This window comes from Schistocerca serialis, unplaced genomic scaffold (genome assembly GCF_023864345.2).
Source record: "Schistocerca serialis cubense isolate TAMUIC-IGC-003099 unplaced genomic scaffold, iqSchSeri2.2 HiC_scaffold_1420, whole genome shotgun sequence".
Classification (NCBI taxonomy): Eukaryota; Metazoa; Arthropoda; class Insecta; order Orthoptera; family Acrididae; genus Schistocerca; species Schistocerca serialis.
The window spans coordinates 2993568-3017292 of record NW_026047648.1 but is presented as its reverse complement, the minus strand read 5'-3'; the positions used below and the strand labels follow the sequence as shown (position 1 = coordinate 3017292).

Here is a 23725-nt window from a genome sequence, read left to right as displayed (position 1 = left end):
AACCGAGACCAAACAAATAGCGATTATTCGGATGTGAAATGCGGTTATCGGTTTTAACAGTTTTTTTCCCATCACTATTCGGGATGCAGCGTTCTGACGGAGGAAACATTGAGTCTCCTGACTTCTTGTTTATTAATAAAAAAAAAAATAAAGGAGCAGAAATAGGAAGGAAAGGAAAGGAAAGCTGCACGAAGCGGGAAGGTCACGCCTCGCGTCTTTTTTTTTTTTTCGTCAGGTTAGCGGGAACGCCATCCCGACTTCGATCTTCTCCGAGAGCGTCTCGCGCGCGCACGATGTTGTTTGGGGGGGGGGGGGGGGGAGCGTCACGTGACGTCAGAGCTGCGGGGGGGGGGGGGGGGGGGCCGCCAGCCTGGAACAGCAGTCGGTGTGCGGGCGCAGCAGCGGTGTGGCGAGGGAGGCAGAGAGCAGCCGCAGCCGAGTCCCGTGTAGGCAGCAACGGCAAAGCAGGTACGTGGCTGCACTCTTGTGCTGGGGTGTGGAGCTGTTAGTGCGAAATACCGGAGTACTGTTTGGAGCGGCAGTCGGGCCTCAGAGAGTCACAGCCGGACAGGGCGTGGCAGCGACACGCCCTGACGTCATAAGTTCGCACAGCCAGGCAGCGGCAGACGAGTTCTCCGCCACCGAACCAGTGGCACTTCCGTATATCGATGCAGTTGTTGTAACGCGAAATGCACCGGCCGTCACTTTTTCGGGAAATGTTCCGAAGAAATGTTTTCGTGTCGCCACAAGACGACGAACCGGGATCTCCGTTGATACATTACAGCCCGTAGGACAACGGCTGGCACGTATTTCTCGATGCAATAATTTACCAACTGCTGTATGTATTGTAGAAATTTGTTTTATGAACTTGTCATTTACAATTTGTACAGAGACCAGATGGTAGTTATAAGAGTCGAGGGGTATGAAAGGGAAGCAGGGGATGGGAAGGGAGTGAGGCAGGGTTGTAGACTCTCCCCGATGTTATTAAATCTGTATATTGAGCAAGCAGTAAAGGAAACAAAAGAAAAATTCGGAGTAGATGTTAAAATTCATGGAGAAGAAATAAAAACTTTGAGGTTCGCCGATGACATTGTAATTATGTCAGAGACAGCAAAGCAACTGCAAAAGCAGTTGAACGGAATGGACAGTGTCTTGAAAGGAGGGTATAAGATGAACATCAACAAAGCAAAACTAGGATAATGGAATGTAGTCGAATTAAGTCGGGTGATGCTGAGGGAATTAGATTAGGAAATGAGACACTTAAAGTAGTAAAGGAGTTTTGCTACTTGGGGAGCAAAATAACTGATGATGGTCGATGTAGAGAGGATATAAAATGTGGACTGGCAATGGCAAGGAAAGCGTTTCTGAAGAAGAGAAATTTGCTAACATCGAGTATAGATTTAAGTGTCAGGAAGTCGTTTCTGAAAGTATTTGTACGGAGTGTAGCCATGTGTGGAAGTGAAACATGGACGATAAATAGTTTAGACAGGAAGAGAATAGAAGCTTTCGAAATGTGGTGCTACAGAAGAATGCTGAAGATTAGATGGGTAGATCACATAACTAATGAGGAGGTATTGAATAGAATTGGGGAGAAGAGGAGTTTGTGGCACAACTTGAGCAGAAGAAGGGATCGGTTGGTAGGACATGTTCTGAGGCATCGAGGGATCACAAATTTAGTACTGGAGGGCAGAGTGGAGAGTAAAAATCGTAGAGGGAGACCAAGAGATGAATACACTGAGCAGATTGAGAAGGATGTAGGCTGCAGTAGGTACTGGGAGATGAAGAAACTTGCACAGGATAGAATAGCATGGAGAGCTCCATCAAACCAGCCTGAGGACTGAAGACCACAACAACTGTTTTAAAGTGCAAGAAAATGTTTTAGTGACACCAAAATAGAGGAAAATGTGGGACTTTGTTTTACGGACGTCATTTTCGTCGCACCAGTTCAGCTTGCTGCTGAGTAATGGAATAGAAACGAAAGAATGGTAGGGCTTCGCTCAGAATTGCTCTCTTCTGTAAAACCTGTTACTCCACCGTTAGGAAACGAAGTGCGACCACAATAATACTCTAAGGTGGCACAGTTTGGAGTACACCTCGACTGAGTAGAATTCCCTGGTAACGGCAAGCGTCGATCAATACGGTGCGGCCGCGTCTGCGTCCTGACAGCCGCCGATCAATACTGGGGGCGGGCGGCGCTGCGTAGTCCGTGCAGAATGTTGCGGCGTGTTTGACGAGCTTCCGAATCATAGTAACAGCTAGTTGTCCTGACAAAAGTGTAAAACTGTTTCCCGTCTGGATGAAACTACTGCACGAGCGTAGGGTTTTCACTTGTCGTTATATTTGGAAATTCGTCACACATCGACGAGTTTCAACGTAACGTGCGAATTTGTAATTTCTCGTTGTATTACTTCCTGCCGCTTTAAATTTGGGAAGCGTACGTCATACCGACGCTGTACTTTCAGATGTTTCTCAGGCTCTGAGGACGTGGGCGTCGTAATATAATATGTTATTATTACGTTGATTGTTGCCGACTTACGTGGTGGGCCTTAATAAAAATGATATTTCATTTTATTTTGATTTGCAATTAAATGCTTTTGTGAAGTTTTCTTTTTTAACAATATTAATCTTCGGTATAAATTATTTCTTACGTTAATGAACGTTAGACTCATTGAATCTTAGAGCATGAACATATAAGTTGTACAATGAAATAAACTTTTCATATTAATTTCCTCGGTTAGTCAGTTCACTTTAAAGCAAAAAATCTTTAGTTATTAATTACAATCACGGCCAACACACGCCCGAGAGTATTTTCTGTTACCTCCGTTAACCATTACATTGTAGTCGGAGTCCTGACTCTGGCTCTAGGCTGTCGTACTGAAAACAAGAATCTTAAAGCTACGTATTTTCTGCAGCGTCCGGCGGCTGTGGAGAAAAATGTATACTATGTTAAAAGCGGGCGACTTTTTCACTTCCGCTAATTTTTTATAAGTTGATATCGCCACGTAATGGCGTCGTTGGCTGCATCGGCCGCTGCGATTGTTGAACTGTAAATTACTTGAATGCAGGCTAATTCAAAGGAAGGCGGACATGAAATCGGGATCACCTCTTACAAATTAAAAGTGAACAATGGTATTAAATCAGAATATTATCTGCTTAATTAGTACAAATATGCTTACATTTGCTAGCACTCGCAAGATGTCCGTCTACACACAACCGAGACAAGAGAAGAAGTGAAGACGACTAAAAAAATTAACAAAAGAGCGTATCTTGTCGTCTCTTTAGATCATTTTGTTATATTTCTTTGCACTCGAAACTTCCACAGAGAAATTATTATTTTACGGGTACCTGATAAAAAATATATTATTCAATTTTTAAATGTCTCTTCTTTATAAATACTGTTTTTTAAGTCTTTTCGTATAATTTCACTGGGGGACGCTATAGCGGGTAGCTCGTGCGTTGACAACTTAGGGTGCACGTTGAAGCCTCTTCCAGAGTACAAGCGACTCATCTGCCGGGAAAAGTCGAGGTGTGGTTAACGTTCTGTTGACGGGCGCCTGCAGTAAATAAATACTCCGGCTGCAGCAGTGGAAGCCGTAGAGCAGACGGCGGTACGGCAGCAGCGCCGGGCAACGGCCTCGTCTCGCAGCAGCGTCCGGCATTGATTAGGCCCGTGTGTGTGGGGAGGGCGGCCAAGGAGCTGAGCTGTATTGATTAACTGTGCGAGGCCAGCCGGGGGCCGCGACAGTTCCCCCAGCAGCTGCCGCACTGCTGCCAAACTGACGCAAGTCTGCTGGCTGTGTGTGTGTGTGTGTTGTGGGGGCGAAGAGGAACTGTGCAGCGGCGGGGCGCAGAAACGGCCTGCTGGGGCAGCCTCACTCACCCTCCGCCACACACCGTAAAGCCGTCGGCACACGGACCGTGCTGTCGAACGTGAACGTTGAGCGTGCCGAGTCCGACGTGCTGCTGAACGCTCAGGAACGATGCGATGCGACTCGTGCACACGGTACGTGGGTCCCGACGTGGTATACGCGGTCGCAACGCACTCCAGTGGCAGTTGAGGGATGTTTCTAGTTCGCAAATCACACTGTCTACTAAACGGGCGCGCGTAAAATTCCCACTTCAGCTCTATTAAATCGCTCATTTTTCTCCACTGTCCACGAAAAGGAAAGTGCCGGTGTCCGATCAATAAGGACACAGGCTTATAAAAGTGTCATTAGAATCAGTGCGGTACAAATTTGGAATACTTCTCCGCATAACGTAAACATTATTTCATCATTCCCACATTTTGGGTAAAACCCCAAGTTCAGTCTTACTTCATCACTGTTCCTACCCAGTAGCAGAATCTTTGCAACATGTGAATTACGAAGCGTAAAAGAAAAAGGAGCAAAACATCTTTATACAAGTAGCGCAAGCTGTCCTGTAGATTAAGCCAATCGAACAAAGTCACCCCTCAAAAAAAGTGTACTTATATTTACACAACATCAAATATTATAGCATATACTTATATTAAACTAATAATAAAGTATCAGAAGCTAATAACACCGCGAATGTTAGGAAAGAAAAATTGGAAGTGGCAAAACGCGAACCACCGCCCCATCTCACACGTCAGTCATGCTACCCATTACGCTAAACAACACCACATCTTTTGCATCTAATCATATTGTACTACACCTTGCTGAAAACCTTACTCGTAGCTATGTTACTAATTGAAATTTAATTATAACAAATTGACCAAGAACAAAGCGTTTTGGGTGGATCTTCAGTGTGTCGCTGCCTTCAAATAGCCTACTCTCATAATACGCAAGTTACAATAATTCTGTTGCCACGAATATGATGTTTCTCATAATTTTATTGGAACGAATCACACAACTAACAACGGGTTTTCCAGTTATTCTCAATTTGCTGGTGCTCAGAAACGGCATATATACATATAAGCTTGAAATGAATGCCAATATGGCGCCTCACAACTCCGTGCTGAAGGGAGACGGCGTGCGTGTGACGTAGGCGGCGTTGCGCCATCTCATTGGTCAACGCTCAGAATATCTGACATGCCAGATATTGTAATTTTGTCATATGATGACATGATGGAGACCGTGGCTGTTGTTTGAAAACCAATGTTGATGGTGTTAGGACAGCAACCAGTCACAAATTTACTTTCAGTTCCTTTATTCAAAGGGTAGCGTTACCGCTTTCGAATCGTTGTGATTCATCCTCAGACGGTTTACACGCTTTATTTATACATGTTGTGTGTTTTTTACAGATTAATTTTCCTAAAATATAAATAATACGTAATTACAAACACTCCACACACAGATGGTTGCGTTACAGATGTAAATGCATTCCCACTGCATTCTTGTTGTTGCACACGTAAATTGCTCTCACTAAACACAAACACAGTGACACGAATCGAAAGTGTGCAACAACAAGAATGCAGTGGGAATGCGTTTACATGTTGAACGAATGTTATGAAAACAAACACTCCAAACCGACGTTTCACGTAAGTCACATGCAACGAAAATCTGTAACGCAACAATCTGTGTGTGGAGTGTTTGTAATTACGTATTATTTATATTTTAGGAAAATTAATCTGTAAAAAACACACATGTATAAATAAAGCGTGTAAACCGTCTGAGGATGAATCACAACGATTCGAAACCGGTAACGGTACCCTTTGAATAAAGAAACTGAAAGTAAATTTGTGGCTGGTTGCTGTCCTAACACCATCAACATGCCAGATATTGCTCTGCACGTTCGCAAAGACTCCAGAACGTGCTGTTCCACGCCATGACGTCAGAAATTCGGCACGCTCAACGCTCGGATGCACGGTCCGTGTGCAGACGGCTTAAGGTTGGCTGAGCAGTTGAGATTTATCTGTTTTTGCAAAATGCTGCATCACAATACTAATCTCGTGGTATTCCACGTTCAGGTTTTGCTCTTTTGTACAACACTAGCTTCTTCCCGCGCGTTCGTCCGCGTGCATCTCGAACCGACACGAATTTCGAAATCTACTGACGAAAAAACGTATGTAAAAAAATTGAAGGTGAAGCTGTCAAAAAGGGCGCAATGGCGAAGAATTGATGCGTTTGTAAGCACAGATACAGACATTTGAAGTATGAAATACCGTTAGACCTGAACAGGGGGAACAGCCTAGTGTTGCGTGTAAGGAAATCACGAAACTTAAAAAAAAATATGTGCTTCGAAACTCATCAGTTCTTTACCATTGCGCCCTTCTGACAACTTCACCGTGATATTCTTTTTATATCCGTTTTTTCTCACAGATACTAAGCTTCCGAATATTTTTCAAAACTCGTGCAGTTTCGAAATCCTCGCAGCACAAGTCGTGGGCAAGGCATTGAGAGTAATCGACAAACTTGTCAACTATAATAGTTTCATCAATTGGAATAATGAATTGGAGACTGGGAGAAGTTAAACGAACGGGAACCGTATCACTTCTCTTACATCGATAAGACACAACGAAAACGTCTGAAGAAGTGTACGGAAGTGATTCTCAGCGTGAACTCGACACTCACCAACGATGACAGTATCGACAAATCGACAAACATATCAACAGCATACACACAACAGCATGTTACACCGATTCGAAGATAAATACAAGAATGAGTATGGATAACGTGATTAAAATGTCAATTTTATTATTATGTTAAAATTCCGAAAATACTGCTCTTTACGAATTCTGTCATTTTATGCTGACTTATTTAGTTCAGTTTTCTAGAACTTTCTTTTCTTCCAATATAATGAAGTGACTCTTACACGAAACTGCATCGATTCACATAAAAAAATAAAAATGCGAATTTTATTACTTTTCACGGACAACTCACGCTTGACCAAAAACTTCGTTATGCCAAAATTTTCACAAAAAAGCACCTAAAGATTCCTAAGACGGTTTCCCTGTATTTCCAATTTCCCCCTACTGACCTAGTTAAAGAAAACAGTCTGCATGTATAAAAATGGTTCAAATGGCTCTGAGCACTATGGGACTTAACATCTGAGATCATTAGTCCCCTAGAACTTACAACTACTTAAACCTAACTAAGGACACCACACGCATCCATTCGAACCTGCGGTTCCAGACTAAACAGCTTAGAACCGCTCGGCCACAGTAGCCGGCCCACTCTGTATGTACAGATAACTCGGCTTGTAGACGACGTATAAAGATGAAAGATGTACCAGATTTTAAGTTAGACCCCTAACGCTAAAACTTTGAAAGTCGCATCCTATTTCGTGCCGTAGCTTTTGCGTGATGCGCGTACAAAACGTACGGACAGGGAGACAACGTGTAACCGCTCAGTGTCAATCGATTTAAATGTATTTCCCGGCTGACTCTTAATTCAATTACTGCCACGGGGGTGAGGAGAAAGAACACATCCTGGTGGTACCAGCATTATGCGTATTTAGATGTTCGATTAATCTGAATGGTTTGCAATGTTGCAGCGATTCTATTCGAACTCTATGCTGATGTACCGACAAGGACCATTTTCGCAGATAAACATGCAAGTACGTAATGGATGTTCAGTTTCTCAATATAGTTCGTCACACTCACTCATTATACATCCGCTGTAAGAACGATTTCATGCATTTACATTTTTGATGTCCCACAATATTGGTTGGCTAAATATTATGACGATACGTTGCATACAACTTCCACAGATATTGTTTATCATGCAGTCAAGACTACCTAACGAGGCCAAAATCGTGGATAAAATTGAAATGTAGTTTGTTTATTAACACGTCTCTTTTCACTAATTAAATATGAAATATGAATCAGGATTGGTTCTTTTTTAGTATTTTGGGTCCCCGTTAATTAATATCTGGTAGTTAATGAGCGAACGTTGTTTGTATCAGTTACCCGCGCAACCGTCAAAGGATAAGATTCTATTAATGTACCGCGCACACGCGGTCCACCATTTTATAAAATGCAGAACTACGTAAACTGTAGCTTTCCGTTGCGCACAACTTTCGTGGGTTCCACAACCATAATAGTTTCCCAAGAGTATTTTTCCCAGCTAACACAAAGTTCGAATTATGTTGTTGGATTCATTTTCACTCCACCCGACAATAAACGTCTCTGATCACTTCGTCACACGTAATGTATTTCAAACGTGCATTAAGTGCCTTTAAATAATCTCCTTAACGAATTTCGCAGTCGCGTACCGCTTTTTCATCGACTGGCCAGATCGCGATAACTGAAGGCAGAGAGCTCAATAATGTGTTACATGTTCTTTTATATGTATTAAAAAACAAACGCGCCCCTATATGTTTCAGTCCCGCTTGGTCTTTGCTACTTTGCTTTTTATTACTTTCCATTATATTGCTTCTTAGTAATACTGTGCAGTTATTAAAGTTTCGTATTACTTTCCCATTTTTAATTCTTCCAAAATACAGTCTATTTATCCCCCATTTTAATTAAAGTGATGCTAATTGACACGCCTGTCCGCAAAGTACCGCTATAACAGACACACAAATATCGTAAAAAAAATTCTTTTGGCTTCTACTGCTGTTATGACGACCGCTCGCACTAAGTTTTCTTATTTATCTCGTATTTACAGTCATCGGCCAGTTACAATTTTATTACATGGATAGAAGATACGAGTTGGACAAGACCAAATAGATTGAATTAGGTTATTGCAGATGGTAGTATACAATTTCGGTCACAATAGTACATTTCGAACGCTTTTTATCCTGTAAAAGCGGTGTCTGCATTAACCCTCAAACTACAAATGGCGATGGGAGGGCGGGGGGGGGGGGGGGGGGGGGGGGGGGACAGAGTTCTTTACACATCCCTTTGAAAATTCACTTTATATTTTAAGATTTTGAAGAAATTATACATTGTTTTTAATGAATTCGTCTACCAGATTTCTGAACTGTTTTGAATTTATCAGTAAAACTTAATCCAAAAAACTGACTGTAGTAGACATCAGTTGCTACTGTGAATGTCATGTTCAATATTTACAAGTCACTTACGCATCAGTTTCTCTTTCAAAATTATGTTTTCAATGTTAGTTAACGACAGTTAACGAATTTCACCTTTTTTAATGTGAGTAAGCGCCCCTCCCCCCTCTACCCTCGTGGAAAACGCTTTGTGAAAAATGTCTAGGTGTCGCTAGGTTTAATGCGAGATAACATTAGGGCGTAAAACATAACTGTTGTCGCCACACGAGGTATTCGGGTACAACAGTGTTTTCCCTGTCGCTGATGCACGTACGGAATGCCCGTTAGCTGCAGCCTTCTCCTGCTAGCGCTTGCTCCTAAGTTCGCCAACACACTCGCCAAAGTCCGTCTGCTGCGCATCTGCATCTACATCTACATCCATACTTCCCAAGCCACCTGACGGTGTGTGGCGGAGGGTACCTTGAGTACCTCTATCAGTTCTCCCTTCTATTCCAAGCTCGTTCGTGGAAGGAAAGTGACGATATGCCTCTGTGTGGGCTCTAATCTCTCTGATTTTATCCTCATGGTCTCTTCGCGAGATATACGTAGGAGGGAGCAATATACTGCTTGACTCCTCGGTGAAGGTATGCTCTCGAAACTTCGACAAAAGCCCGTACCGAGCTACTGAGCGTCTCTCCTGCAGAGTCTTCCACTGGAGTTTATCTGTCATCGCCGTAACGCTTTCGCGATTACTAAATGATCCTGTAACGAATCGCGCTGCTCTCCGTTGGATCTTCTCTCTCTCTTCTATCAACCCTATCTGGTACGGATCCCACACTGGTGAGCAGTATTCGAGCAGTGGGCGAACAAGCGTACTGTAACCCACTTCCTCTGTTTTCGGATTGCATTTCCTTAGGATTCTTCAGTGAATCTCAGTCTGGCATCTGCTATACCGACGATCAACTTTATATGATCATTCCATTTTAAATCACTCCTAATGCATACTCCCAGATAATTTATGGAATTAACTGCTTCCAGTTGCTGACCTGCTATATTGTAGCTAAATGATAAAGATCTTTCTTTCTACGTATTCGCAGCACATTACACTTCTCTACATTGAGATTCAATTGCCATTCCGTGCACCATGCGTCAATTCGCTGCAGATCCTCCCGCATTTCAGTAGAATTTTCCATTGTTACAACCTCTCGATAGACCACAACATCATCCGCAAAAAGCCTCAGTGAACTTCCGATGTCATCCACAAGGTCATTTATGTATATTGTGAATAGCAACGGTCCTACGACACTCCCCTGAGGCACACCGGAAATCACTCTTACTTCGGAAGACTTCTCTCCATTGAGAATGACATGCTGCGTTCTGTTATCTACGAACTCTTCAATCCAATCACGCAATTGATCTGATAGTCCATATGCTGTTACTTTGTTCATTAAACGACTGTGGGGAACTGTATCGAACGCCTTGCGGATGTCAAGAAACACGGCATCTACCTGTAAACCCGTGTCTATGGCCCTCTGAGTCTCGTGGACGAATAGCGCGAGCTGGGTTTCACACGATCGTCTTTTCGGAACCCATGCTGATTCCTACAGAGTATAGAGCGCTCATAACGCTGCGACGGTATAATTTATATCTGAGGGAACGAGTGTAGCGCGGCGAGATTCAAAGTCCCGCTACAGATGATAAGGCATTTAAACCATTAGACAGTGTTTCCCCATATGTACTGTACTTTTGTGTATACCTAACTTTAAAGAAAAATGCATAGGCTACACCGTGCTGAGGTTGTTTTCTTCCTCACAGCCACATTTAACAGAAGATCTGTATATCAGTTAAGTCCTCTTTTAACAATTAACTTCGAACGAATGTGGCGCACTGCAATAGTAGAAGTTCTAACCAGAGAGATTTGACCACTCTGATACCAAAGAACTAAAGTAGGTACTCTCGTGTTATATACAGGTTGTTACAAAAGGGTACGGCCAAACTTTCAGGAAACATTCCTCACACACAAATAAAGAAAAGATGTTATGTGGACATGTGTCAGGAAACGCTTAATTTCCATGTTAGAGCTCATTTTAGTTTCGTCAGTATGTACTGTACTTCCTCGATTCACCGCCAGTTGGCCCATCTGGAGGAAGGTAATGTTGACTTGGGTGCTTGTGTTGACATGCAACTCATTGCTCTACAGTACTAGCATCAAGCACATCAGTACGAAGAGTCAACAGGTTAGTGTTCATCACTAACGTGGTTTTGCAGTCACTAACGTGGTTTCGCAGTCAGTGCAATGTTTACAAATGCGGAGTTGGCAGTTACCCATTTGATGTACGGATTAGCACGGGGCAATAGCCGTGGCGCGGTACGTTTGTATCGAGACAGATTTCCAGAACGAAGGTGTCCCGGCAGGAAGACGTTCGAAGCAATTGATCGGCGTCTTAGGGAGCACGGAACATTCCAGCCTGTGACTGGGGAAGACCTAGAACGACGAGGACACCTGCAACGGACGAGGCAATTCTTCGTGCAGTTGACGATAACCCTAATGTCAGCATCAGAGAAGTTGCTGCTGTGCAAGGTAACATTGACCACGTCACTGTATGGATAGTGCTACGGGAGAACCAGTTGTTTCCGTACCGTGTACAGCGTGTGCAGGCACTATCAGCAGCTGATTGGCCTCCACGGGTACACTTCTGCGAACGGTTCATCCGACAATGTGTCAATCCTCATTTCAGTGCAAATGTTCTCTTTACGGATGAGGCTTCATTCCAACGTGATCAAATTGTAAATTTTCACAATCAACATGTGTGGGCTGACGAGAATCCACACGCAATTGTGCAATCGCGTCATCGACACAGATTTTCTGTGGACGTTTGGGCAGGCATTGTTGGTGATGTCTCGATTGGGCCCCATGTTCTTCCACCTACGCTCAATGGAGCACGTTATCACGATTTCATACGAGATACTCTACTTGTGCTGCTAGAACATGTGCCTTTACAAGTAGAACACAACATGTGGTTCATGCAAAATGGAGCTCCTGCACATTTCAGTCGAAGTGTTCGTACGCTTCTGAACAACAGATTCGGTGACCGACGGATTGGTAGAGGCGGACCAATTCCGTGGCCTCCACGCTCTCCTGACCTCAACCCTCTCGACTTTCATTTATGGGGGCATTTGAAAGCTCTCGTCTACGCAACCCCGGTACCAAATTTACAGACTCTTCGTGCTCGTATTGTGGACGGCTGTGATACAATACGCCATTCTCCAGGGCTGCATCAGCGCATCGGGGATTTCGTGCGACGGAGGGTGGATGCATGTATCCTCGCTAACGGAGGACATTCTGAACATTTTGTGTAACAAAATGTTTGAAGTCACGCTGGTACGTTCTGTTGCTGTGTGTTTCCATTCCACGATTAATGTGATTTGAAGAGAAGTAATGAAATGAGCTCTAACATGGAAAGTAAGCGTTTCCGGACACATGTCCACATAACATATTTTCTTTCTTTGTGTGTGAGGAATGTTTCCTGAAAGTTTGGCCGTACCTTTTTGTAACACCCTGTATACAGATGCACTTAATAGTAGTGAGAGATGATTCTAATAAAATATTTTTGGCTCTACACAGTCGTCTGTTTTTGTTTAGGAGTTACTTATAGATGGCCGTTAAGAGTTTGGAGTTGGATAGTATGCATCAATCAGTTCGCAGCACTCATTGCGATGTGCCCAGAACCACCAATAGCGGGTCATACCTGTGAAATGCAGAACTCACTTAGTAGCTTACCCGAGAGCATACGTTGGTAATGACTGTACTGGACGTCAAGAAATGAAGACATGCTGTTGCTACATGAAATGGAACAGAGAATATGTTGAGCCAGTATTAGACCGTGTGGTACAGAAATAAAGTCCACTACAAGTGTCCTCTTGCAGGTGTCCTCACCGACTGTGTTCTAATGTGAGTGCCGTTCCGACAGTTCCCAGTACATACGTCAGCCAGATGGATGTCGTCTTCCGCAGCACTTGCTCGGCATTTCGTACTGTGTGCTGCAGGACATTTTTGTGTCGGCATTCGTCAAGAGCGTCGATAAGGAGCTACACTCTGACTGTGGCAGTTCGCATGACGCAACACGTGTCCTGGTGACGCAATCCAGCCTCCAGTAACAGACTGTCAGTTGGCTGTGCGAGCCAGCTGCTGCATTCTAGTATGCACAACTAGTTGTCAACAGCAAAGCAATACAGTTTCCAGTCATAAAATGCCGTAGTTTTGTCTCAATACGTGGAGAAGTAAGGAGGGTAAGTTTCACCAGCTGCGACGCGGTCGAGTATACAAACAGAGATCCAGTACTGTCAAATGTTTTTTATTCCAGTCTTTGATCACAATATGAATCTGTAGTCGGTGACCGGTTTCAGCCCGTAATGACCATCCTCAGATCTATAATATACAAATATATACGTCTAGTGTGCAGTGTGTCTTTGAACATAATACAGCAATACGTATCACAATATACTATTATATAACCAGGGAGATGCACAGAAAGGACGGTAAAACGTACCTTTTTTTACACCATGTTCTAAAGTGATAAGGCCATAATGGCATCGTCAAAACATATAAATATAATCAGCAGAGCATCGTCACATAGATCTAAAATAAGGTGTAGAATATGCCGCATCGTCCACACAGTCATTATTGCAACTGGTTACTGAAGTACAGTAGCTACCAGAAATCTGCCTACATCGTCTCTAGATGTCGCTACTGTCGGCTTAGATTTACGCAAAAAACATAACCTGATAAAAACACATTGTGTAAAATACATGTAGCAAACTATCATAAAAACTAAATTGTGACACATGCCTCGCATATTTATACCTAGCCTTACTTGATGATTCATGTAGAGAACAGTAGGTATTTGCCTTACATCCATACATTAATCGCAAAAATCCTGTAATTGATTATGTCCCACCTATTAATTGAATGTATAACCAGACTATATAATTTTATCTATTCACTGTTAATATGTTGTTTAAAAGTTTCCTGTGGGAGATACATCACGTTACTTCCATACATTAATCGCAAAAATCCTGCAATTGATTATGTCCTACCTATTCATTGAATTTGTAACCCGACTATATAATTTTATCTATTGGCTGTTTATATGTTGTTTAAAAGTTTCCTGTGGGAGATACATCACGTTGTATGTAAAGCCCTCTGGTGGTTGAGTTTTTACGATCGGTGCGCGCCTTCATAACAGCCTGACAGCCGAGCCAACAGAGGGCGCTGATCTGTCTTTCTTTACCTACCATATAGACATTTTATCTTTCATAGGTAATTTATAGGTTGCTACAGGCAATGCAATACGTATATCAATTGTTGACCGTAAATTCACCATAAAAAGGGTCGGACGTATCCTCTTCATATATTTCCTTTTAATAATTTTATATGGGTAACTGTGTTCGTTTTTTAATGTATCACAATTTAGTTTCTATGATAGTTACCAATTTTAAAAGTTTGCTACATGTATTTTACACAATGTGTTTTTATCAGATTATGTTTTTTGCGTAAATCTAAGCCGACAGTAGCGGCATCTAGGGACGATGTAGGCAAACAGATTTCTGGTAGCTACTGTACTTCAGTAGCCAGTTGCAAACATGACTGTATGGACGATGCGGCCTACCCTACACCTTATTTTAGATCTATGTGACGATGCTGTGCTGATTATATTTATATGTTTTGACGATGCCATTATGGCGTTATCACTTTAGGACGTGGTGTAAAAAAGGTACGTTTTGCCGTATTTTCTGTACATCTCCCTGGTTATATGATAGTATATTGTGATACGTATTGCTGTATTATGTTCAAAGACACACTGCACACTAGATGTATATATTTGTATATTATAGATCTGAGGATGGTCATTACGGACTGAAACGGGTCATCGTCTAAAGAATTCATATTGTTATCAAAGACTGAAATAAAAATCGTTTGAGGAGGGTAAGTTCTTCAGTGAAATGAGGCTACAGTTCTTTATGGCTTTGTAAGCATTGTCCTGGTACTCCATCCTGAAAAAATCCACGATTGGGAGACTACAGTGTAATAAGAAAGTAAAGGATGAAGTCTCCACCCATTCCGAGGACATGTGCACGATGGGGCCACTGCAACAAAATGTTCAGCTTCAGAAACTGTGTTGAAGGTTTACAGCTAGTGACCTGTGGCATCCGTCGGACACAGCAAGGCTACCTTTGTGTTGTAATTCACCTGTGATGGACAAATATTACGAAATGCTGCCTGCACGACCTGTTTCAGAATAGACCACGATGGCAGCCACGCAGAAAGTTCAGCAGACCGCCGTCATCATCTACGTAAAGGCTCAGACTCACCAGGTGATGGCCATGCAGAGCTGGTCCGATGCTTTTCTCTGGGAGCCTAAAGACGTGGTCAAAGTGAGTCGACTGCTCCACGAGTCACCAGCAGAATCCAGGTAAGCACAAGACGAGACAGTCATCTGTGTTTGGCAAAGCTGTGTGTGTGTATGACTGTCTGTCCCCAACGTAACGTGTTTCCCGCCGAGTTTCAGTATTGCGTCTGTGCTGTGAGATACGCCTTCACGAACGGCTGCAAAAGACATTTGCGGGTAGCCCACAGCGCTTTCACTTCTTTCTCGTGTCAGGTTGTGTACAGATATTTAAATTGAGCTGTATTTATTACCACTGAAACTAACTAAAAATCATTACCATCGCTGTTCTGCCCAAAAGCAGGGTTTCGTGTGGTAACTATCCGTGCCCTCCTGTCTCCAACCATCCACTTCAGGTCTATGAATTTCCACTTCCCTTTATGTTTTCTTCCATCTCGTATCTCGTCTTTCTACCCAATCTCCTGCCACGGACGACTACCTTCCAAAGCGCCCTTTAGCAGGCACTCCGTTCACATTGGACGTCCCATCCAGTTCGTCTTTCTTCATCTTTTAACCAGGAGCAGTCTTCTCCTCTCGCCAACACTTTCCAACACTCTCCCGTTACTTAGTCTCTCCATCAACTTCTTCTCTCAATTCTCCTCCACATCCACATCTCAAAATGTTCTAGGCTTTCATCATTATCTGCTGTCATTGTCCACATTTCCTATCCATAGAGTGCTACACTCCACAGTAAACACCAAGTCTTTTACTCAAACCTTTGTCCAGTTTGCCACATGGTAATGTCCTCTTTCTATTGACTGAGGCATTCAATAGAAAGAGGACATTACCATGTGGCTACAGCAATGCAAGTTTTACCTCGTGATGGCATCTCAAGTCTTCAGTAATCGTGCTTAGAAGATATGTATACCATTACTTGACTCTTAAAATCTTATTCTATCATAATATGTGCCCATCATTTGGAAATTGTGCTACCCTGTGTCAGATGTTATAGTCTGATACGAGACACATATTGTCACTTTCAGACAATCACCCACACAGATACCCACTCAAAGAAGTTCCTGCATTATAGGAATGTCGTCCCTGATAGTGGCTCACAAATCAGTGAGATGTCTGAGACAACGGAGCAGAAACGGCACGTCACTTGCCACTTCGGACTGTTTTGGTTTCGATCCTGTAAGGATGCATCTAAGCGTCCATCATCGCTGAGATCGATTGCAAGAGCAGTGCGACGGGGTTCTCGTTTGTTTGTTGCGTTTTTCTCTCAGTTAACTGTTGACACCAAGTAGACTACGGGTGAGTCGGTAAGCAGTTGGCTGTCATACACGATGGATCCGTGGAAGTAACGGTCGCGGGCCGCGCGGGATTAGCCGTGCGGTCTGAGGCGCTGCAGTCGTGTTCTGTGCGGCTGGTCCCGGCGGAGGTTGGAGTCCTCCCTCGGGCATGGGTGTGTGTGTTTGTCCTTAGGATAATTTAGGTTAGGCAGGGTGTAAGCTTAGGGACTGATGGCCTTAGCAGTTAAGTCCCATAAGATTTCACACACATTAAAAAAAAAAAGAAGGTCGCGAAAATATGTAGAAACTGTGGTAAAATCTCAGGCAATTAATGTGCTGCAATCGTCAGGGTGCATCAGGTAATGGAAACGGTGATTCGTGAAATGTGTGAATATGAGTCATCAGATACGTTACATAATCCACACATGGATCTTCTAGCTGCATTATGAGTATTACATTCTCAAACACATTGCCATGAGCCTTGCTTGGTACATATTAGTGAATGGCTGTGGAAATGACCTCAAGACATTGTGACACAACGTGTGAGCAGTGTAGCCATGTGAAACGTGACAGAATATTAACGTCAAGTCATACCAGTCTAATGTGACGCGTTTTGGTAGCGCGTCTACCCCTTTATCCCCCTCAGAACTGCAGGCTTACTGCGGCCACGTCCTAGCTTGCTTGCAATGGAGACTACAAGGCAAGGAGTGAGAGAACTGGGATGACTGGAGTTAGGCAATATGGTGGTTAAATATAAATCCCCACCCCGTCTCAGAAGGCTTTGCTTACATGGCGACTGACCTAATCCTGCACACAAAAAGCTTTGTTACTGCAGCTTTTTTACTCTATTGTAAATAACATAACAGCAAACTGAGAATATCGAAAGCATGATGTAATAAGTGCCTAATCAATACCAGTATTTATGTGCATGTCATTTTTAGTACTCTGCATGTAAACAGTAGGCTAATGGAGATGAGACAAAGTTAGTATAAAGTGGTTCACTCACATATCTCAAGTACTGACGTTTTATTTATGTAGGGACTGCTGTTGACTCATTTTGGAGTGGTGACAATATCTTGCCTTTTTGTGGTAGGTGGTGAGAGCTGGGTAATGTGGTGGCAATCATCTAAATTAGTGATGGATTTGTAATAATTTTAGAGAAAATATATATTAGCAATGAACTTTGGGTAAATGTGATAAACTGCAATAATAGAACTGCTAACCACAGAGATTTGAGAAATCTGAGAGCAAAGAACTAAAGTAAATACTCAGTGTTATAAATACAGATGCCAATATTAAACACGAAATTAATGTCACGGACTTGACCAGATACATTCATAATGCACTGAATAGTACTAAAAGGTCGTTCTATCAATATATTTTTGACTCTATAAGTCGGCTGTTTCTGTGTAGGAGTAACTTTTAGATGATCATTAAAAGTTTGGAGTTGGTGAAAATGCACCAGTTCGCCGCGCTAATTGCTATGTGCCCAGAACCATCGGTAGTGGGTCATACCTGTGAAGTGTAGGAATATCAGTTACTTACGACACTACTGGCCATTAAAATTGCCACACCACGAAGATGACGTGCTACAGACGCGAAATTTAACCGACAGGAAGAAGACGCTGTGACATGCAAATGATTAACTTTTCAGAGCATTCACACAAGGTTGACGCCGGTGGCGACACCTTCAACGTGCTGACATGAGGAAAGTTTCCAACCGATTTCTCATACACAAACAGCAGTTGACCTGCGTTCCCTGGAGAAACGTTGTTGTGATGCCTCGTGTAAGGAAGAGAAATGCATACCATCACATTGAGGACTTTGATAAAGGTCGGATTGTAGCCTATCGCGATTGCGGTTTATCGTATCGCGACATTGCTGCTCGCATCGGTCGAGATCCAATGACTGTTAGCAGAATATGGAATCGATGGGTTCAGGAGGGTAATACGGATCGCCGTGCTGGATCCCAACGGCCTCGTATCACTAGCAGTCGAGATGACAGGCGTCTTATCCGCGTGGCTGTAACGGATCGTGCAGCCACGTCTCGATCCCCGAGTCAGCAGATGGGGACGTTTGCAACTCGACAACCATCTGCACGAACAGTTCGACGACGTTTGCAGCAGCACGGACTATCAGCTCGGAGACCGTGGCTGCGGTTACCCTTGACGCTGCATCACAGACAGGAGCGCCTGCGATGGTGTAGTCAACGACTAACCAGGGTGCACGAATGGCAAAACGTCATTTTTTCAGATGAATGCCGGTTTTCTTTACTGCATCATTATGATCACATCCGTGTTTCGTGATATCGTGCTGAACGCACATTGGAAGCGTGTATCCGTCATCGTCATACTGGCGTATCACCCGGCGTGATGATATGGGGTGCCATTGGTTACACGTCTCGGTCACCTCTTGTTCGCATTGACGGCACTTTGAACAGTGGACGTTACATTTCAGATGTGTTACGACCCGTGGCTCTACCCTTTATTCGATCCCTGCGAAACCCTACATTTCAGCGGGATAATGCACGACCGCATGCTGCAGGTCCTGTATGGGCCTTTCTGGATTAAGAAAATGTTCGACTGCTGCCCTGGCCAGCACATTCTCCAGATATCTCACCAATTGATAACGTTGGTCAATGGTGGCCGAGCAACTGGCTCGTCACAATACGCCAGTCACTACTCTCGATGAACTGTGGTATCGTGTCGAAGCTGCACGGGCAGCTGTACCTGTACACGCCATCCGAGCTCTGTCTGACTCAATGCCCAGGCGCATCCAGACCGTTATTACGGCCAGAGGTGGGTGTTCTGGGTACTGATTTCTCAGGATCTGTTGTTGTTGTGGTCTTCAGTCCTGAGACTGGTTTGATGCAGCTCTCCATGCTACTCTATCCTGTGCAAGCTTTTTCATCTCCCAGTACCTACTGCAACCTACATCCTTCTGAATCTGCTTAGTGTATTCATCTCTTGGTCTCCCTCTACGATTTTTACCCTCCACACTGCCCTCCAATACTAAATTGGTGATCCCTTGATGCCTCAGAACATGTCCTACCAACCGATCCCTTCTTCTGGTCAAGTTGTGCCACAAACTTCTCTTCTCCCCAATCCTATTCAATACTTCCTCATAAGTTACGTGATCTCAGGATCTATGCACCCAAATTGCATGAAAGTGTAATCACATGTCAGTTCCAGTATAATATATTTGTCCAATGAATACCCGTCTATCATCTGCATTTCTTCGTGGTGTAGCAATTTTAATGGCCAGTAGTGTAGCTTACCCAAGAGCATACGTCGACAATGACTGTACTGAACGTCAACAACTGAAGACATACCCTTGCTATATGAAGTGGAACAGCGAATATGAGGAGCCAGAATTCGATCTTGTAATGTAGAAATAAAGTCATCTAAAATTATTCTGTTATCAGTATCATCGCTGATGCTGTGGTAATGTGAGTGTAGTTCCAACAGTTCGTAATTGACAGCACATACATTAGTCAGATGGGTGTCGTCTCCTCTACTACTTCCTCTAAATTTTGTGCCACATATGGTAGGACATGGATGTACTGGCACTCGTAAAGACTCTCGATGAGGAGCTACAGTCTGTCAGTGGCAGTTCCCCCCTGACATAACATGCAACAGTGAGGCAGTTCAGACATAAGTCAGTTGACTATGTGAAGCAACCTTTGCATTGTAACATGCACAGCTAATTATTAAGAGCAAACCAGTACAGTTTACATTCATAAAGTATCGTACTTTGCCTCAGCATGTGGAAAAGTAAGGAGGGGAAGTTGTTCAGTGAAATGATGTATAGTTATTTGTGACCTTTTTAAGTATTGTGTGAAACCTTCCCGTCTCCTCTATATCTGTTTTTTTTGTTACGCAACCTTCCCTTCTACAATAATCTATAAAACCTTCCCTTAGGATTTCTACCTCGTGCTTAATAATAACAAATGAAATCTTCCCTTTGAAATTAATTCTCTTTCTCAATCTTCGCATACAAATGTAATTGCTGCTTATTAAAAGTTATTTTCTGATTATTTCGACGAAACATAGAATGTGCCGTCGTCGTGGCCCTCAGTCGTTACCTGCAATAACCCAAAACTGTTCCTCACCTTTTTTACTGTTACTGGATCGCCATCCGACTGCTACACCGAACTGCGACGTGAATATACTTACTCTGTTTTACTATACTCTATTAGCTGCTGGTGGGCTTTCGTAATAAGTGGCTGTACTTATTACCAAAGCTGACGTTATTCTTTAATAGCAAAGCTGACGTTATTCTTTAATTAATTTGACTGAAGTTACGTAATTCATAGTTAAACTTTTTCTTGTCAACAATAAAATTTCGCAAAGTTTTACGTTGATGGTTTCTTGGGATGGATTATAATCAGAAATACAATATTGCTGGCAAAAATTAATTATGTTCTGAATGAAATGATTTTACAAACGTTCAAATGGGACTTACTTTTTACAATAATCTTACAACTAGCATTGCGCAAACATACCTTCAGTAGTCGTGGGTTTCTCAAAAAAATAAATCAGTAATATTAGTTCCTCTTATGATAATAGTTAGCTGATGTCTCTGTACATCCGTTTATAATCTCTTGTAAATCGCAGCTGGTGGCTGGCAGGCACACCGCTCCTCTCAACCTCTCGCTTCAGACATTCTACCGACTCGCTTCACTTCTCGCTTACCACTGACTTCCTACGAAGGCCAAAGTGCGATCTCATCCGCCAACAATGCTTTCTGGTGCAGACAATCCCTGCTACCGTTACAAAATGTATCAATGCGCGGTCTTTCCCGCTCTTTTCGCCGGCCGGAGTGGCCGTGCGATTCTAGGCGCTACAGTCTGGAGCCGAGCGACCGCTACGGTCGCAGGTTCGAATCCTGCCTCGGGCATGGATGTGTGTGATGTCCTTAGGTCAGTTAGGTTTATTTACTTCTAAGTTCTAGGTGACTGATGACCTGAGAAGTTAAGTCGCATGGTGCTCAGAGCCATTTTGAACCGTTCCTTTTTAAAATGTATCCATACGCGGTCTCTCCCGCCCTTCTTAAAATTATATCAATGTGGGGATCTCTTGCCAACAATACTTTGGTGCAGACATTCCCTGCTACCACAATTATTTCCAACATGACAAATATTAATTATTCCTACTTAACCCTATTAATAAAATATAAACATCTTTCATAAATTGTGGTTTGACAATAGAAATATCTACATCTGCATCGACATCTACATCCATACTCCGCAAGCCACCTGACGGTGTGTGGCGGAGGGTACCTTGAGTACCTCTATCGGTTCTCCCTTCTATTCCAGTCTCGTATTCTTCGTGGAAAGAAGGATTGTCGGTATGCCTTTGTGTGGGCTCTAATCTCTCTGATTTTATCCTCACGGTCTCTTCGCGAGATATACGTAGGAAGGAGCCATATAGTGCTCGACTCCTCGGTGAAGGTATGTTCCCGAAACTTCAACAAAAGCCCATACGGAGCTACTGAGCGTCTCTCCTGCAGAGTCTTCCACTGGAGTTTATCTGTCATCTCCGTAACGCTTTCGCGATTACTAAATGATCCTGTAACGAAGCGCGCTGCTCTCCGTTGGATCTTCCCCACCTCTTCTATCAACCCTATCTGGTACGGATCCCACACTGCTGAGCAGTATTCAAGCAGTGGGAGAACATGCGTACTCTAACCTACTTCCTTTGTTTTCGGATTGCATTTCCTTAGGATTCTTCCAATGAATCTCAGTCTGGCATCTGCTTTACCGACGATCAGCTTCATATGATCATTCGATTTTAAATCACTCCTAATGCGTACTCGCAGATAACTTATGCAATTAACTGCTTCCAGTTGCGGACCTGCTATATTGTAGCTAAATGATAAGGCATCTTTCTTTCTGTGTATTCGCAGCACATTACACTTTTTCTACATTGAGATTCAATTGCCATTCCCTGCACCATGCGTCAATTCGCTGCAGATCTTCCTGAATTTCAGTAGAATTTTCCATTGTTACAACCTGTCGATATACCACAGCATCATCCGCAAAAAGCCTCAGTGAACTTTAGATGTCATCCACAAGGTCATTTAATGTATATTGTGAACAGCAACGGTCCTACGACACTCCCCTGCGGCACACCTGAAATCACTCTTACTTCGGAAGACTTCTCTCCATTGAGAATGACATGCTGCGTTCTGTTATCTAGGAACTCTTTAATCCAATCACACAAGTGGTCCGACAGTCCGTATGCTGTTACTTTGTCCATTAAACGACTGTGGGGAACTGTATCGAACGCCTTGCGGAAGTCGAGAAACACGGCATCTACCTGGGAACCCGTGTCTATGTCCCTCTGAGTCTCGTGGACGAATAGCGCGAGCTGGGTTTCACTCGACCGTCTTTTTCGAAACCCATGGTGATTCCTACAGAGAAGATTTCTAGTCTCCAGAAAAGTCATTATATTCTAACATAATACGTGTTCCAAAATTCTACAACTGATCGACGTTAGAGATATAGGTCTATAGTTCTGCACATCTGTTCGAAGACCCTTCCTGAAAACGGGGATAACCTGTGCCCTTTTCCAATCCTTTGGAACGCTACGCTCTTCTAGAGACCTACGGTACACCGCTGCAAGAAGGGGGGCAAGTTCCTTCGCGTACTCTGTGTAAAATATACACGTCTTAGATGTGCAGGATCTCTATCCTAAAGGTCTTCACGATCAAGTGAATACAGTCTATTTAGAAATTAGAGAAATAAAGTCTCCACCCGTTTCGACGAAGCGCACGACGAATGCACTGCAACAAAATGGGCAACTTGGAGAACTGTGTTGAAGGTCTACAATTGTGGCCTCAGTTGGATATATAGCATCGATACCTTGGCGTTGTAATTCAATTGTGACGGCCAAATTTTATGAAATGCTGCTCGACGAAGGTCTGCCTGAACCTCGCATAACTGCAGTGGGTGCTACGTAAAGGCAACGCCTCGTTTCAGAATCGACCACGACGGCAGCCACGGAGGAAGTGCAGGTGACGACGCGTGCCGACCTCGGCGCCCCTCCTAGACCTGCGTGACGGAGCCGCGGTGACGCTGGTAGTGGGCGACGCGTGGGCGGCGCGTGGGCGGCGCGTGGCCGGGGGCGCCCCGGGGCGGCACGAGCCGCGTGTCGG

The 23725-nt window shown here is 43.5% G+C and overlaps 1 long non-coding RNA gene across 1 annotated transcript; it reads left to right on the top strand.

Moving 5' to 3' along the window:
• Positions 1-378: 378 nt before the first annotated feature.
• On the top strand, positions 379-23665 carry LOC126443021 (uncharacterized). The gene is made up of 3 exons (XR_007581814.1): positions 379-468; positions 15188-15362; positions 23550-23665. It is a non-coding gene; the product is annotated as an uncharacterized LOC126443021 (long non-coding RNA).
• Positions 23666-23725: the final 60 nt, after the last annotated feature.